This window comes from Schistocerca americana, chromosome 2, assembly GCF_021461395.2.
Source record: "Schistocerca americana isolate TAMUIC-IGC-003095 chromosome 2, iqSchAmer2.1, whole genome shotgun sequence".
NCBI classification, from domain to species: Eukaryota; Metazoa; Arthropoda; class Insecta; order Orthoptera; family Acrididae; genus Schistocerca; species Schistocerca americana.
The window spans coordinates 529645218-529663494 of record NC_060120.1 but is presented as its reverse complement, the minus strand read 5'-3'; positions in this window follow the sequence as shown (position 1 = coordinate 529663494).

Here is an 18277-nt window from a genome sequence, read left to right as displayed (position 1 = left end):
GAATAAAAAAAAAACAGAAACAGAAAACAGAACAAAATTAACATTGTTTCGAATTATAAATTAAAATAGTGTATTAGGAAAGTGCATGTGCTGTAGGTATTTTGGACCATTTACAATTAAATACTTGAATGTTGCTCATCGATCTGAGATCCACACCAGATAGGACTTATACCGTAAATAGGGACGATCTGTAGAAGAGCAGCACGCTTCGGTACAGGTCCCTTTAACAAGCGCAAGTGTTTCACAGCGATGCTAATTCAATTACAGAGGCAGATGCTGCATGAGAGCTGTCCTGCATTACTGTATGGTCTAGTGTTAAAATTCTGAGGGTGTACGTTCCTAGTAGAGTCAACGAATACACTGCTTCCTCCCGCGTATATGTCGCGGAAAGACCATGAATATAAAATCAGAGAGATTTACCAACAATGATTCTTCCCGGGAAGCGTATACTATTGGGACAGGAGAAGGGAGGGGTGGCAGTAGTACACAAAGTAACCTCCGTCACACACCCTAAGATGGCTTGTGGAGTATAGATCTAGATTTAGATGAAACGTAACTAATATTTAAATGGAACAGATGAAATAGGAACAGAACTAACGAGAATGCCCATTACTGTGGCCAAAGGAAATCACTTTTTAAGTATAATGCTGATTAAACAGTAACGAAGTCCTCTGCAAAACTGACAATGAAAGGAACAAGTGGAAAATAATGACTAGGAGAAGGGACAGGATGAAGGGACATACGTTAAGACGTCTGAGAATAACTTCCACGGTACTAGGGGATGAAAGTGATATCTACAAATAATTGAGGAAGTGCTACTTCGAGATGAAGAGGTTGGTCCAAGAGAGAAAGGAAAACAATGCAAACTGGCTGGAAGGCAAATGCTAAATAATTTTCAGGGTTCTGCTCCGGTATAAAGTGTTTGAAAAGTCGGTCTGACGTTTCACGGAATGAAGCTGTCGCGCCTGCCGGCCTACAGTGTGAGAAGTGGAGGCAATAGTGTTTGTGGCAGTTGTGATTTTGGAACAGCGGATATTATGTGTCAGCTTAGAGCAGTTTTTCTTTCAGACGATGCGTTGTTTTAGGTTTCATACCAACTGCAAGTCCGCATAAAGGCTAACATTAAAGGAGGAACTTGGCTAGGTTTTGTTTTAAGTGGGAATAAACTGTGTTGTTTTCTTTGAACTTAAATGGTTATTTCTGTGAAGCTCTTCGTCTTTGAGAATTTTCTGTTCTACGATTGACAGTTGTCGAAATGAACGAATTAGGATCATAAATATGAATGTCGCGTCTCTGGTTACATTGGATGTATCTATTTTCTTCGCATAAGGGATACTGGCAACAATTTACAGGGACACAATACTGACAAATGTCGAGGACAGAGGCGAAGACCGAACTCGAGATTTTTGTGGTCAAAGTGTACTAAAAATGCAGAAGATTTGCTAATTTTTATTACGATTGTCTATCGGATTGCAGTTTGTCGAAATTCTTCGGAAGTGCTACGTAGATGCACTTGTCTTGCTGCAGTGGATTGTAGCGTCAGTGAAACTGTCGCAGCCCCTGTTGTCTAAACTTGGTATCTCCACGCATCTATCCTACAGCTTTTAGGAAACTGATCTTGTTAATAACATGAAACGTAACAAAGGCCACAGAAAGTGAGTCTTTTTTAATACTGAAAGGTATCCAAGCTCTTTTATTTGGGAGGATTAGCAAGATAGATATTTGCACAAATTTTTCGAAATAACAACCATGTCTTCAAAATTCATAAGTCGATGAGATCCACGGCTCAATGACGAGCCAGCTACAAATATTATGATTTCCAGTTTGCGCATCATTTTGCAGGGACGAAGAGATAAAGAGGCTAACTGTGGAGAAGATTAAAATCTGTCAAGTGTCGTATCACGGGTAACGAACAAAGACGTGTGTTATCCACATGCAACATTTCGTGATACAAGCTCATCAGGTAGATATTACGGCGGCTTAAGCACCTACCTAGGGTACATGTAGTTCTGTGTATGGACAGTTACACGGAAAGAGCTTTCAGCTGATACCAGTGTACAATTTGTAGCCCAGTAACCACATTACGAATTTCTCAATGAAATAAAATGGCAACGAGACTCTCAACAGCGATGCAGAATTTATGACTGATTAAAATCGTGTCGCGTATCTAAGTGAAGCTGATAATCCTTATTGAAAAAATTCCACAAGTAAAGTTGATACTGGCCCACAAGTGAAATAATTCTCTAATTGACCATCGGGGAAGTACGTCACGTAGCAAAATGGGGTGTGTTGTGCACGGTGTGGACCACAAGCAAGACGGTAACAGACCCTTCTTTCGATTTCGCAGAGGGAAGGAAGAACATGATAAGCTGTCCATGGGAAACTAAAGCATAGTTCAGTACGCATTGTACGAGTGGTATCGCCAATATTCTGTGTACATAAGAGTTTACCAGTTCACCCTCTGTTGAACTTGTTCCCTTTCGATGCTGTACAAAAGTACTTCATCGCAGCGTTCTCGAATTCGGCTTTGAACAGCGAATAATAGTTGGCACTAAATGCGAAATCCAAACATATGAGAAAAAATGTATTAGCATTCATTTAGAGTATTGATATTAGCATTCATTTAGAGTACTGAGAATTTACTTACAGTCACATTGATAAATTATTTGAAGATAACCTTGCAAATTCAACACGAAAGCAATATGAATGGAAAAAGTCTATTTGTTTCGAGACCGTAACGTCTCTACAAGGATGACTACGTAATGTATTCTCATACAGTTTCCGTAGGAATAGCAGTCGGATGTTTGAACTGCTAAGATGTGTATTATAGTCAACATGCCTGATCGAATAGTGTGTGAGTGGTACTCAGATCTTTACGAACCTTTGTTGGCTTGTAACATTCTGATTACACCATGTGTACTTGTATTAGCTCCGTGTAACAGAAAATTTGTTTGTCCTCAGATTCTGGAGATGGTCATCAGGGACCGAAATTAATTGCCTGGGGTAAAATATTGTGGCCCGTATCTGAAAAAAAAAAAAAACATATCTTTCCTGGATCACCGTGGATTTTTGCTGCGATTATGTCTCAACTCATGAAATGTTTAATAAATGAAAAGTAAAGGGAGATGTCAAAGTGATTATACTAATTCCCTAGTTATAATTGCTGTCCCAGACGGAAACAAGGAAGGCTTAGATTAAACCTTACGCTCGTATGAATCCACCCTCACGATACAATTGAACAGCTCTTACCCAGGTCTATTCTCATAGAAACTTTCTTCTCGAGATCCGTATCTAGTGGCAAAAAGCATCGCGGATATAGTGCTGCACCGATAAAATTGTTGGGGTCGTTCAGTATTCCGGTATAAGAAACCCTTAGTCTCTGGTGACTCGTTAAAGAGTAATAATGTCCTTATAATGTGTTGTGTTATATCTACATACGTACTCCGCAATGCCGGCCGGAGTGGCCGAGCGGTTCTAGGCGCTTCAGTCTGGAACCGCGCGATCGCTACGGTCGCAGGTTCGAATCCTGCCTCGGGCATGGATGTGTGTGATGTCCTTAGGTTAGTTGGGTTTAAGTAGTTCTAAGTTCTAGGGGACCGATGACCTCAGATGTTAAGTCCCATAATGCTCAGAGCCATTTGAACCATTTGCACTCCGCAAGCCACCAAACACTGCATGATTCTACTTGTGAAAATGGTTCAAATGGCTCTGAGCACAATGCGACTTAACTTCTGAGGTCATCAGTCGCCTAGAACTTAGAGCTAATTAAACCTAACTAACGCAAAAAAATGGCTCTGAGCACTATGGGACTCAACTGCTGAGGTCATAAGCCCCTAGAACTTAGAACTACTTAAACCTAACTAACCTAAGAACATCACAAACATTCATGCCCGAGGCAGGATTTGAACCTGCAACCATAGCGGTCGCGCGGTTCCAGACTGTAGCGCCTAGAACCGCTCGGCCGTCCTGGCCGGCCCTAACTAACGCAAGGACATCACACACATCCATGCCCGAGGCAGGATTCGAACCCGCGACCGTAGCGGTAGCTCGGCTCCAGACTGTAGCGCGTAGAACCGCACGGCCACTCCGGCCGGCGATTCTACTTGTCATTCCCTTTACTTTCCACTCTCAAATGGAGCGAGACAAAACAACTGTTTGTACCCTACCAGCAATAATATCTCTTATCTTGTCCTCGCTGTCCCTACAAGAAATGTACGTTGGCGACAGTACAATCGTTCTGCATTCAGCCGCTAATTCCGTTACTCTAAATTTTCTCAAACGTATTTGCAGCTGCGAATACGAACAAGCATCAGCTGTATAAGGGAATGGCGACAATGAACATTTGTGCCCGACCGGGACTCGAACCCGGATTTCCCGCTTTACGCGAGCGGTCGGTTTTTAATCCCATTAGCTATCCGAGAACGGCTCACGACCAGATACAAACTTCCATATGCCTTCGTTACCGCGTCACAGCCTGTACTAGCGCGTACATTATGTGATTCCCGTACGGGGGAAGGCACTTTCAATCGATAGTCGCTGCCAGATAAATACTATACTGCAGTACCTGTACTGTTAACAGAGGTTCTTCTTAGCAACACAGGCACTGGAATATTGTCGTTTTTCAATTATTTTTCGCGGAAAGGACGTCGACTTCCCTCAGGGGATTCCTGTTTGAGTTCACGGAGTATATCCGTAACACACGTGTGATGATCGAACCTATCGATAAGAAATCTGGTAGTAAGCCTCTGAGTTGCTCCGATACAGTGCTAATCCGACTTGGTTCTCATACCAAACACTCGAGCTGTCTTCAAGAACTGGTCACACTGCTGTATCTCCCACGGGGATGCTTGGTAAGAAATAGTAAGACACAGGTAAACAAGATGAAGGGTTTGTTGCGACCACAGTAGAGAGATTTAACGAGTAAGGAGATTTCTCAATAAAAAATAATACAACTCCTGAGACGCTAACAGGTATACGCTTGGAACACACATGAATATACGTAGTGGAACGTGAAAGACTACGACCTTGATAATCCCTAATGACGGAGGCTGAGCGTTCGGTGTAGCTGGCCGACAGGTACGTCTCAGGATATCTCTGGAAAGTCGTAAGTCCCACTGTGGTGACTCGACCGTGCTCTGACTCATGGGCTGCTAAGAGCCGGTGCGTTTGTTGGTCCAGAGCTCCGCTAGAACGACTGCCGACGCGTTGCCTTGTGCCGCCCTACACAACAGGAGCGCGGAGAAATTTGTGCCGATACAGTTCCGCACGCGTGACACGGCTGAGAAAATAGGTCCCTGGCACGGAGGACTTCTGGCGGAGCTCGCCCTGCTGTCTATCGTCCTTGTGATCGATACAGCCCCGGGAGGCAACGCCTTATACATATACCAATTGGTGATGCTTCATTGTCTGAGGGGTTGCCGATACTTTAGGCGAACTGCGGATACGAGGCATACACTAAACATGAGCTCTCCTTTACAAATGAGCGATACTTTCCTATAATTTTTCCAATGAACCGAAGTGGACGCTTCGACTTTACTACCACCGATCTTACGTACTCGTTCCATTTCATATCACTTTGCAACGTTACTACCACTAATACTGTATTCAAAAATTACAGCGCTGTTTTTCCTAATCATCTCCATTTACGTATGTTGTTCTACTTTTAGAGCAAGCTGCCATTTATCTCACCAAATTAGAATTATTTCGAAGTCATCCTGTACCCCCTACACTACAGCGTCATCAGTAAACAGTCGCAGGTAGTTGCTCAGCCTATCCGTCATGTCATTCATGTATACAAAGAAGAACAGCGGCCCTGTCACACTTCTTCGGGACACTGCTGACAATGCCTTTGTCTCTGATGAACACTCGCCGTCCAGTACAATGTACTGGATTATATTACTTGAGCACTCTTCGAGCCGCTCGCATATATGAGGACCTATTCCCTGTGCACGGATCTTCGTCAACAGTCTGCAGTGGTGACTGTGTCAAACGCTTTCCGGATACTTTCTCCTAGATAATTTATGCACTACCGAAAAAAACAGTACATATGGAAAGACGACGTCGATTTTGATCCGATGACGACCTCCGCCACCTGGGGCTATACTGGCTATACTGATAATAGTTTCAAGTTCCGCCAACAGATAGCATAATGGTGTAGCTAACCGAGCAGTATTTGTGTCTACCCTTTAATAGGGAATGCTTACCGCCAGAAGGCTCAGTGCAGTGCAAACTAGTGAAGCAAGCAGGCAACTATGCCGCGGAGAAGCGCGTGTGCTTCCTACAGCCAGCTGAGCGAGGATGAACGGGTCAAATTGTTGCCTTCCGATTAGCAGTATGTTCCTTTCAGAGAATTGCCACTGAAGTTGGGGGTGCTACGTCAATCGTACGACTGTTGGTATCAGTTGCCACGAGAACATTCTACATTCCTACACCGGTAGGCGAGGTTTTGGACGTTCAAGCAGCACCCCAGCACCCCCCCCCCCCCCCCCCCCCAGGATCGTCGTATTGTAAGGGCAGCAGTGATAAATAGTACAGCTACCACAAAACACAGGTAAGGGGGCTTATGAGGCCAGACGTGTCAACACGAACTGTTGTGAACCCGTTATTGGCAATTGGATTAGAGGCACGTACAACTCTATCCCGTCTTCCATTCACACCACACCGTCGACGCGGACAGCTTGACTGGTGCCGTTACAGAATCAGTTGGAAGATAGAATGGCGCACAGTGATCTTCAGCGATGAAAGCAGCTTCTGGCTGCACGCAAGTGATGGTCATTTGCGTACGACGTAGACCTGGTGAGAATGTCTCGTAGAGTGCATTTGTCCAAGACATACTGGCCCCAACCCATGCCTTATGGTCTTGGGTGCGACGAGCTACAACTGTCACTCAGCTTTGGTGTCTCTGGAGGTGCGGCTAACCAGCGCTCTGTACGTCCAGTTCTCTTGCCTTTCTTGCAACAGGATTGTGAGGTATTGTTCCAGCAGGATGGTGTTCGCCCGTTAAACTCAACGTGCTCTGCAAGACGTGCAGCAACTCACTTGGCCAGAACGGCCTCCGGAATTGTCAGCAATCGATCACGTGTGGGATATGATGGAACGAGAAGTGCTCCATGCGACTCGTCAACCAACAACTCTTAACAGAACTACGTGAACAGGTCGAGCGGTGTAGCGTAACGTATCCTAGGACAGCATTCGCCATATGTTCTATCGACTGTATGCCAGTGTCAACCTCCTTGGAGGCTACACCACGTATTAATATGGGTGTTTCGGCATCGGTCGATACCTGGTACCTCAGAACCGCTTTTGCTACTGACCTGTAAATGTAATCATTTCATGTACCCAACATACACTGTTGCAACTATAAATCTTGAGTGAACTGGAAACCTCTAAAAGAGTTTACTAATTTTTTTCGGCGATGTAGAAACAACTGCTACTCTTGAGTTTCTGCAATCGTGTAATTATTCAGTAAAGGTTCAAATGCCTCTAAGCACTATGGGACTTAACATCAGAGGTCAACAACCCCCTAGACTCAGAACTACTTAAACTTAACTAAACCAAGTACTTCACACACATCCATGCCCGAGGCAGGATTCGAACCTGCGACCGTAGCAACAGCGCGGTTCCGGACTGAAGCGCCTATAACCGCTTCAGTAAAGGGTCTTTCTAACTATGTAATCATAATATGTTACATTTATTTATGATGAGGGTCAGTTGCCACTCTCTCCTCTGCAATCCTCCTGCATTTCGCTACAGTTTTTGTGTTGCGACCTCTCTATATAGTGTACATAACAGCGGACAGATGGGAAAGTACCGCGATGTGGTTTCTGTCGCTGCAGTAACAAGTCAGCACAGCCATGTTGTGCTGCTCTTTCACCGTATTCTGTGAATCCACACCTAAAATACATGTCGGCCAATGCTTCATTAGTAAATCTGTCCGTATTGGTGTGCATCACTGTTAAAGAGCAACTAACAGTGACGGAATAACACACCAGAGTCAGAAACGACCAGTACTGAATGCGAATTTGAGGGAGAAGAGTAATGTGGTCTCTACTGCTGCCAGTAACAAGTACCACGATTGAATGGAACATTCCCGCGCCCGGATTCCCGGGTTCGATTCCCGGCGGGGTCAGGGATTTTCTCTGCCTCGTGATGACTGGGTGTTGTGTGCTGTCCTTAGCTTAGTTTAGGTTTAAATAGTTCTAAGTTCTAGGGGAATGATGACCATAGATGTTAAGTCCCATAGTGCTCAGAGCCATTTTTTTGAATGGAACAGATTGGTTTCCAGTCAAGATACACAGCGCATATTATCGACATCTCCATAGTTACGCAGATATTTCGAGAGATATACGAGTACATGGCGAATCACCTAACACTTGCACCGCAGATATTTCATATATGGAATGCACTATCGATACGAGGTTTTCACAAAACTGAACTGTAGGCAATGGGCGCGTATTTGCAGCCAGTACATTGATTTACAGACGTTGACGAAAGTGAAGTTATTTACAACAGCTACAAATTTTTAATTGGAACAATGTCAACTGACAGTAAAATTCTAAAAGTAGTGTTTGTTAGTGGAAGCTGGTGAAAGTAGTTTACGAGCTCTTGTATAGTGAACATTGTAAACACCGGCAGCTGTTTGTTCCATCTTACTGTTTAGATGCTAGTCCACGATGTTTTGTTTGTTTACATTGTGTCGTATGTACACTGCGATTGCATTACGACGGTCCTGCCAATTATTGTGTGACAGAAGACGCACTAGGACGTGCTTGGAAGATGCTATACCCCAGTGTGGAAAATGCTTACATGCTCATAGTTTATGGTGAATGTAGGAAGTATGCCGTTTGTTCGTGTACCGTGTACGCTGATAGTGATCCCAAAAATGATTCAAGTGGCTCTAGGCACTATGGGACTTAACATCTGAGGTCATCAGTCAACTAGACTTAGAACAACTTAAACGTAACTAAGGACATCACACACTACCGTGCCCGAGGCAGGAGTCGAACCTGCGACCGTAACAGCAGCGCGGTTCCGGAGTGAAGCGCCTAGAACCGCTCGGCCAAAGCGGCCGGCAAAGTAATCCCATCAGACATCCACCTCTTCAAACATTACCGGTGATATGAAACGGCATATCAGTGCTACCTGCGCTACAGTTTCCGCTGAAATGCTAGAACGACAATCGTCGCACGGCAGGCTTCAAGCTCGTATTGACACTGGTGGAGGTCGCCTTGAGCACAGGCTTTGAGAATACATCGGTTCTTTACGTGTCAAACTCCACAGAGGTACTGCATTCACGTTTGTTTACTTTTCATTTGTCCTAGGCGATGTCCCATTTAACAGTATGACACATCCAGAGACATGTGTGGGGCTGCACGTACGCATCCAAGTGGAATTCACATTCGTTTGTGCTACAGTAGGAAGAAACAACTGTCGGTATTTAAAATGTTCTAACTACAATATCTCGTAAACTACACTGGTTTCCAAAATCAAAGCAACAATCGGAAATTTTGTAACGATTTTTGCCACAAAACCGTATAAGCAGGTGACAGTAAAGAAGAAACAACGTAAAGAATACAGAACGTTATCAGCTTCAACATGCGTAACGGTGGGGAAGAAAAACTTTTTTTTTTCAACTTAACGGATTTGCAGACGCATTGTGACAACTAGTTAATCTGCTCAGTATGGTGTGTGACCACCTCTGGCACCAATACAGTCCTGACAAGGACGGGACATGCAGTTAATGATGTCATCAATCTCACGTTGAGGAAATAACGGCCCTTCTCCCTGTAGAGCTGCCTACAAGTCTTGGGGAGTGGTTGCTGGATGCTAACGTGATGCAACCCGTCACCCCTGCGTATCCCAAACATGCTCTATGGGATTCAGTAGGGGTAGCGAGCAGGCCACACCATGTGTGTAACCTCTTCCGTTTACAAAAAAAAGTATCAGCCACCCGTGTTCTAAGAGATCGAGCACTATCGTCCATCAGTACGAAGTCAGGGCCCACAGCACCTCGCAACAAACACCCATGAGCTCTCAAGATCTCACGATACCTGACAGCAGTTAAATCTTGCTGATTCACCCGTACAGTACACATGAAGAGGTATTCGAGTGGTCAACATAATCCCTGCCCACACCATTACGGATCCTTCTCGATATCGGTATTTTCCACCATGTTTGGGTCCCGAAATCGTGTTCCACGTCCCCTCCAGATGGGAATACACCGAGAATCACGCTCCATATCCAATCGGGGCTCATCTGTGGAAAGAACATTGGCCCACTGTTCGACCGTCTAGGTGGCATGTTGACAGCTCAACTCCAGATTTTCCTTTCTTTGAAGACACGCCAGATGTAAAGACAGCAAGTCTGCAACAATAAAGGGCACTGTGTTGAAGCCATCTGTACACTGTTTGCCTCGATACATACGTCCAGGGAACGCTGTGAGGTCAGATGCCAGTTGCAGTGCAGTACTAAGGCGGTACCGTAGTGCCCTTACAGCCAAATAACGGACCACTCTTTGTGATGTCACACGTGGCCGGCCCTGCCATGGTCTCCGCGATACACTTTCGGCCTCTGCAAACCGTCGCCTCGTCCGAGAAACAACAGAACGATTCACATGAAGCCATCTGGCCACATCAGTTTGCGACTCTCCTGCTTCCATTCTTCCTATGGCCCTCCACAGCAGAGAGTCTGTAGGCGTCTTCTCTGTACCACATTGCACCGTCTGTGACTGCTTACACAGCGGTTGTGGATGTGGGACTTCCCTGCAAACACTAACCAGCTTGATCGGTGCCCTGACGTTATTGCTGGCTTGCTTGTCCGTTGATCAGAATGCCATCTTCCGATCGTAACGACATCTGTTAGCAGTTTGTATGATTATATCGTGAATTAGACACAGGAAGGGGAAATAGCGATTATTTGCTATAATTTTGGACACCTGCACGGATGTATATAAGGGGGGGGGGTCCAGGGGGTCCGGAGCCACCCCACCCCTTCCTTAGTTTACACAAAAAACGCCAATATTAGACGATAACGCGCTTTTGAAACCCCGTGCCATAAAATAGTCGCGCACTGCGCTTGGTTGACGTAGTGACAAGCCATGGAGGAATGAGGCTGCAAAAAATAGCTGTGCCCTGCGGCGGGGTGTCTACCCCCACCCTCACTATGTGTGCAACGGAAGTGAGTGCAGTCTTGTCAACCGTAGCGGAATTCCACTACGCGTATTGGAGTTTTTTGGCCTTCGTGGCATAGCGGCGAAATTCTGAAATTGTTAAAAATGTAGCGGAATTCAACTTTCTTTGGCGAAATGTAAAACCCCCGTAAATTTTCACTGCGAAGCACAAAACATGTAATATACGCACGGGAATGCAGATACCGAATAGTCTTTCTCCATGATGACAGACATTAAAACTAAAAGACTTATTAAGCTACACCCAGAAACGTTAAGTGACTTGTTGAAAGTATGACTAGACATTCAAAACAAGAACCGTTATTGATCGTTATTATATTTCTTACATAATTACGGAGGAACATTTCCGTAAGTTTGAAAAACCTGTCAATTATTATATGAGAACTGAAGGTGTTCAAAATATTGCTGCATCAACAAATCCATACATTTCACTGTGATTTTAATAAACATTGAAACGTTTCACACACACACAATGCTAAAAAAATCCTTGTAAATTAATTCCTTACGCCTTAGCCAGTTCAGATTCCATATAAAGAGGAAAATTACCTGTCGCATCTAACTACAATTATTATATTAGCAGCAACAGGGCAAGGCTTTGATGGCGCTGCAGTAAGGAGCGGCCAGTTATGAGGCGTGATAACAATAATTGCAGAGTAATATCCGAGAGCACAATTTGTACACTGAGTGGCACATGTTCTTAATTTAGTTCTTGCGCATTCGTGTGAAATGCCTATCATACGGAACAGTATTGGAACAATAAAAAGTATAGTAAACTTTTTTCGACAATCTCCACATCGGGACAACCTTTTGAAGAAAATTTCAGATCAAACTGACTCATCTCATTCAACGCTGTTCTCCCTTTGTGAGACGCGGTGGACCGAAAAGCATGTGGCTGTTGAGAGATTTGCAGAAATGCTTCCTGTAGTACGCGCAACACTTGAGGCCCTTCAAGACGCTGCTAGTAGGGATGTCGCCACTGAAGCATACCAACTGCAGACTGTCATGGAAAATAGCCAATTTATTATGTCGCTTGTTATATTACGAAAAGTTTTTTCATATACAGCGAACCTGAATAAAGCAAGGCAGAAGGTCAATGTTGACCTGATGAACACTTGCAGTCATGCGAAAACAGTTAAAACTACTCTACAAAATATTCGGAATGAAAGTGAGTTCGAGCAGGCAAAGCAGATGAGCTCAAGTGAGATGATTGATCCAAGAACGACTAGAAGGCAAACCCAACGCAGCAGTGTACCAGGAGAAACTGCTGGAATGTATTATCGTCGAAATGTATTTTACCATTTTATTGAACATGCGATCACAGAACTTGACGCTTGTTTTAAACCACATGAAGAAACAATCGAAGGAATTCAGATGCTTCTGCCTGAGAAAACCAATAATGACTCCAGGACAAAAGAAAATCTTAAGAAGATAGCGCAAATATTTCTTGGTGAGAATGGAGGCGCAACTATTCTGAGTGAATACGAGATATGGCACAATCACTGGAAATCTGTAGAGGAAAAACCTGTCACTGCAATAGAAGTTATTGATCAGTGTGATTAACTGTTTTTCCTTTCGATAAAAAAGCTTCTTATCATATTAGTCACACTCCCAGTGTCAACGGCGACCCCTGAAAGATATTTCTCGATTAAGAAGATGCTAAAAACTTACAGAAGGAATAAAATAGGAGGTGAAAGACTTACCGGTCTTACTCTAATGAGTGTTCATCGTGATCTGGCGGTGCAACTAGATTGTGAAGAAATTATTAGTAAGTTGGCAGCAAGACGTAAAAGGCTAAATACAATACTTTAAATTAAAGTAATTAATGTTTATTTTAAAATTAACTTACGACTTGGAGTTACAGCAAAATGCCAAAGTGTCACAATTTAAATACAAAGACTACTATAATAATATTATTGCTTAATATAAATGATTAATAATGAGATTCAAAAATATATAATTACTTCCAATGTTAGCTTACAATTAGTTACTTTTTCATAAGTAAATACCTCAACAGCTACAATACGTATGTTTTATTTAAAGACGCTTGGATCAATTAGTGTTTCTCTAGTTTTACCCGCATGTAATATGGATGCTAACGTATTTGTGGGTTTTTTAATTTCTGCTTGATTGACTCTATTGGCGTTAACAGCAAAACTTTTTTATGTGGTGGGCGAAGACAGGTTTATTTTCCTAAATGATAGTGTTGGACCCACCCTTCCCCGCCCCCCTTGCAAAAGCTGTAGGTGCGTTCCTGGACACCTATGTACCTGCACTAGACTCCTGCAACGAACACCCCTGAAATTCTAATTTAGTCTACTTGGCTGGTCATACTGCCAATAGGCACCGTTCCATTGAACAAATTTACCTTTTTAAAATAGTTGTACATTTGAGCTCTTAACACTCTGCGCATGGGCTGCATAGGCCGACCCCTTTCCACCCGTCCAATCTGTGAAATCCGCGTATCAGTGGCGTCTTCCATTATCGAAATATTTGCGGTGCAGTGTTAGGTGTTTCACCCTGTACAGATACAGAAATAAAATTGGAGTAAAAAATAAAAAGAAATGCAGATGTTCTGTAGCGAGTCACTGGAGACCATGGGTCCGTTATAAGCAAAAAATTCAAAAAATATTCCTTAACAACCAAACAAATGTTGTCGGTCGAATTAGGAATCGCACTGTAATTCGTCCGCTCTTATTTATATCCAAACGTTATCTTTAGGCACTACTGTTAAAAGTTCACTAGTCACAAATGAATCCGAAATAAATTTAATGCTAAACGTAATGGGTGCGCTTTGTCTTGTGGAATTAACGTCTCCGGCGGAATCTAAAATTCAACCATCCGATCGAATCGCCATTGTTCACCGCGATCAGCGGCAAAGGAGTCGGCAGAACCAGCGGGCGATACAGCTGGGCCCCGCAAATGGCGACTGGCGTTAACCCCATTCAGCCTGACCGGAAACAAAAATTACATTACAAATTTAAATGAAGAATCAGCGACCGTGGAACTCGTGGCTGCGGAACCAAATTAAAAGTTCGGATACGAGCGTGACCTGCGTCGCTCGTTGTCATGTGTGTGCGTGTGTGTGACGTGAAGGCCCAGCAGCGCTGCGTGGTTCAGACGAATTTATTGCGGGCGGTCTGCGCACAGCGTGTATGTCTTCATTACGGCACACAGCGGACAAATTTCGCCACCGCCGCGGCATCGTACTGTATGCCACTAAAGCGGTATTGGCTGATGTAGCCCTTTCTGCCCGTAATAACGTCTGCCCTCGCGCAGTTATCACGATTTACCGACTGGCGCCGGTACGCCTGCCACTTTTTGTGATTGTCACGTTGCGCGCTGTATTCAAATGCTGTTATCCCGCTAAACGTGCCGTGTCACTACTCCGGCTGTTTTATTACCTGCCATTTAATGGAGTCCGACAAGAGTACAAGTAAATGAGTTTACTCACACGACATTTCTCGTAAACGCCTGTAAACGAATATAACAGAAGATGAATGGGTAGCTTTGAAAGAGAAGGCAATGGTGAAAGCTGCAGATAATCAAATTGGCAAAAGAAAATGCATAATCTTGGATAACAAATGACAAATGAGATACTGAACCTAACTGATGAAACGAGAAAATACAAAAATGCGGCAAATGAAGCAGGCAAAAGGGACTGCTCTCTCTCTCTTTCTCCGTCCGAACAGGTCTCGGAAGGCCCAACGGTACCGACCGACCGTCGTGGAGGATAGGAGTCACTTGACACGGATATGGAGGGGCAAGTGCTCAGCACATCGCTCTCCCGGCCGTTGACAGTTTTCGTGACTGGAGTCGCTACTTGCTAATTAAGTAGTTCCTTAATTGGTTTAAACAAGGTCAGAGTGCACCCCGCTTGCCAACAGCGCTTGTTAGACGCGGACGGTCACCCATCCAAGTGACAGCCAAGCCCGACAGAGCTTAACTTCGGTGATCTGATGGAAATCGGTGCTATCACAGCGCAAAGGCCGTCGGCCGAACGGGAATATGCACGTCTATCAATGAGATTGACAGGAACTGGGAAATGGCAAAGCAGGGACGGATAGACGAGAAATGTAAGGCTGTAGATTATGGGCGAATAATGTGCTCTGGGCGCACGATAGCGAGGACTTTAGCGCCCAGTCGTAAACAGCAAGAGAAGAGTGGCAGGAAAATAAAGTAAACAGGAACAGAAAACAGCAACGGATGTAGAAGCATGTATGACTGCAGTAAAGCTAGATGCAACCTACAGAAAAACTGATGACTCTTTGAAGAAAATCGAAGCAACTGTTTGAATTTTAAGAGTTCAGATGGCAAGCCCATACGATGCTAAGAAGGGAAGGCTGAAAGGTAGAAGAAATACAGGATGGTCCATTGATCGTGACCGGGCCAAATATCTCACGAAATAAAAGTCAAACGAAAAAACTACAAAGAACGAAACGTGTCTAGTTTGAAGGGGGAAACCAGATGGTGCTATGGTTGACCCGCTAGATGGCGCTGCCATAGACCAAACGGATATCAACTGCGTTTTTTAAAATAGGAACCCCCATTTTTATTATATATTCGTGTAGTACGTAAAGAAATATAAATGTTTTAGTTCGACCAATTTTTTCGCTTTGTGATAGATGGCGCTGTAATAGTCACAAACATATAGCTCACAATTTTAGACGAACAGCTGGTAACAGGTAGGTTTTTTAAATTAATACCTTTGTGAAGTTATCATTTCTCAGAACGCACGCTGTTACAGCGTGATTAGCTGTAAATACATTAATGCGATAAATGCTCAAAATGATGTCCGTCAACCTCAACGCATTTGGCAATACGTGTAACGACATTCCTCTCAACAGCGAGTAGTTCGCCTTCCGTAATGTTCGCACAAGCATTGACAATGCGCTAGCATGTTGTCAGGCGTTGTCGGTGGATCACGACAGCAAATATCCTTCAAATTTCCCCACAAAAAGAAATCCGGGGACGTCAGATCCGGTGAACGTGCGGGCCATGGTATGGTGCTTCGACGACCAATCCACCTGTCATGAAATATGCTATTCAATACCGCTTCAACCGCACGCGAGCTATGTGCCCGACATCCATAATGTTGGAAGTATATCGCCATTCAGTCACGCAGTGAAACATCTTGTAGTAACATCAGTAGAACATTATGTAGGAAATCAGCATACATTGCACCATTTAGATTGCCATCGATAAAATGGGTGCCAATTATCCTTCCTCCCATAATGCCGCACCATACATTAACCCGCCAAGGTCGCTGATGTTCCACTTTTCGCAGCCATCGTGGATTTTCCGTTGCCCAATAGTGCATATTTTGCCGATTTACGTTACCACTGTTGGTGAATGACGCTTCGTCGCTAAATAGAACGCGTGCAAAAAATCTGTCATCGTCCCGTAATTTCTCTTCTGCCCAGTGCAGAACTGTACACGACGTTCAAGGTCGTCGCCATGCAATTCCTGGTGCATAGAAATATGGTACGGGTGCAATCGATGTTGATGTAGCATTCTCATCAACGACATTTTTGAGGTTCCCGATTCTCGCGCAATTTGTCTGTTACTGATGTGCAGATTAGCCACGACAGCAGCTAAAACACCTATTTGGGCATTTGTTGCAGGTCGTGGCTGACGTTTCACATGTGGATGAACAGTTCCAGTTTCCTTAAATAACGTAACTATCCGGCGAACTGTCCGGACACTTGGATGATGTCGTCCAGGATACCGAGCAGCATACATAGCACACGCCCGTTGGGCATTTTGAACACAATGGCCATACATCAACACGATATCGACCTTTTCCGCAGTTGGTAAACGGTCCGTTTTAACACGGGTAATGTATCACGAAGCAAATACCGTCCGCACTGGCGAAATGTTACGTGATACCACGTACTTATAATTTTGTGACTATTACAGCGCCATCTATCACAAAGCGAAAAAAGTGGTCCAACTAAAACATTCATTTTTTTTTACCTTCTACACGAATATGTAATAAAAAATGGAGGTTCCTATTTTAAAAAACGCAGTTGATATCCGTTTGACCTATGGCAGCGCCATCCAGCGGGCCAACCATAGCGCCATCTTGATTCCCCCTTCAAGCCAGACGAGTTTCGTTCTTTGCAGTTTTTTCGTTTGATGCTTATTTCGTGAGATATTTGGCCCAGTCACTATCAAAGGACCACCCTGTATATTGAGGGTCTGTATAAGGGAAACAAACTTGAAGACTGCACAATGTTATAGGAATAGAAGACGAAATAGATGAAGATGACGTGGGAGATATGACATTGCGAAAGTAGTTTGACACTAAAATACCTAAGCCGAAACAACGTCGATGGCGTCCATGATGTTCGCTCGGAATGATTGAGATTTTTCTCAGAGTCTTACATTACAAAACTATTCCATCTGGTGTGAAAGATACATCAGACAGGCGAAATATCCTCAGATTAAAAAATAAAACAATAATCTACATTACAAAGAAAGTAGGTGCAGATCTCTATGAATATTACAGAACTATCAGTTTAGGATGTCGTGTAACTCGCCCCGGGATGCGGAAGTGTCAACAGCGGCGCGCTTCGACTGTGTAAACACTTGTTATTCGGTTAGTGCTAGCGCAGTTTAAACAGTGATCAGTTGCTCCGGTATTCGATGAACTTTAATAACCTCTGTGAAAGCGTTAAGACTTTTGCTAAGCTGCGATCATCACTATGGACAGTTGCGACTGTGGCCTCCCTTCTCCATAAACTTCGTAAAACCACCTGCACAGCTTCGCAATAGATACTGATGTTCTTCATGCACCCGTCAGTGAAGTGGCTAGCGTTGCAATCACCGCGTCGCATTATGCAGACACGCCCACATCCAACTGTGGCTGTCACTACAGCAAGAGACGTGCAGCCCTCGCAGGAAACGCCAAGGGAACTGCACGTAGGAGGAAGGAGACGACGGCAAACGAGACAAAATGGAGAAAGGACTACGTGTCGACACCACCCAAGAAGGTAAAATCATCCGCCAACATGTAAGTTGCACTGCTAACTTACACGCAACTACCGACAAAGGGCCTTTCATCTTATATGTGGTAAGTAGAGACAGAAACAT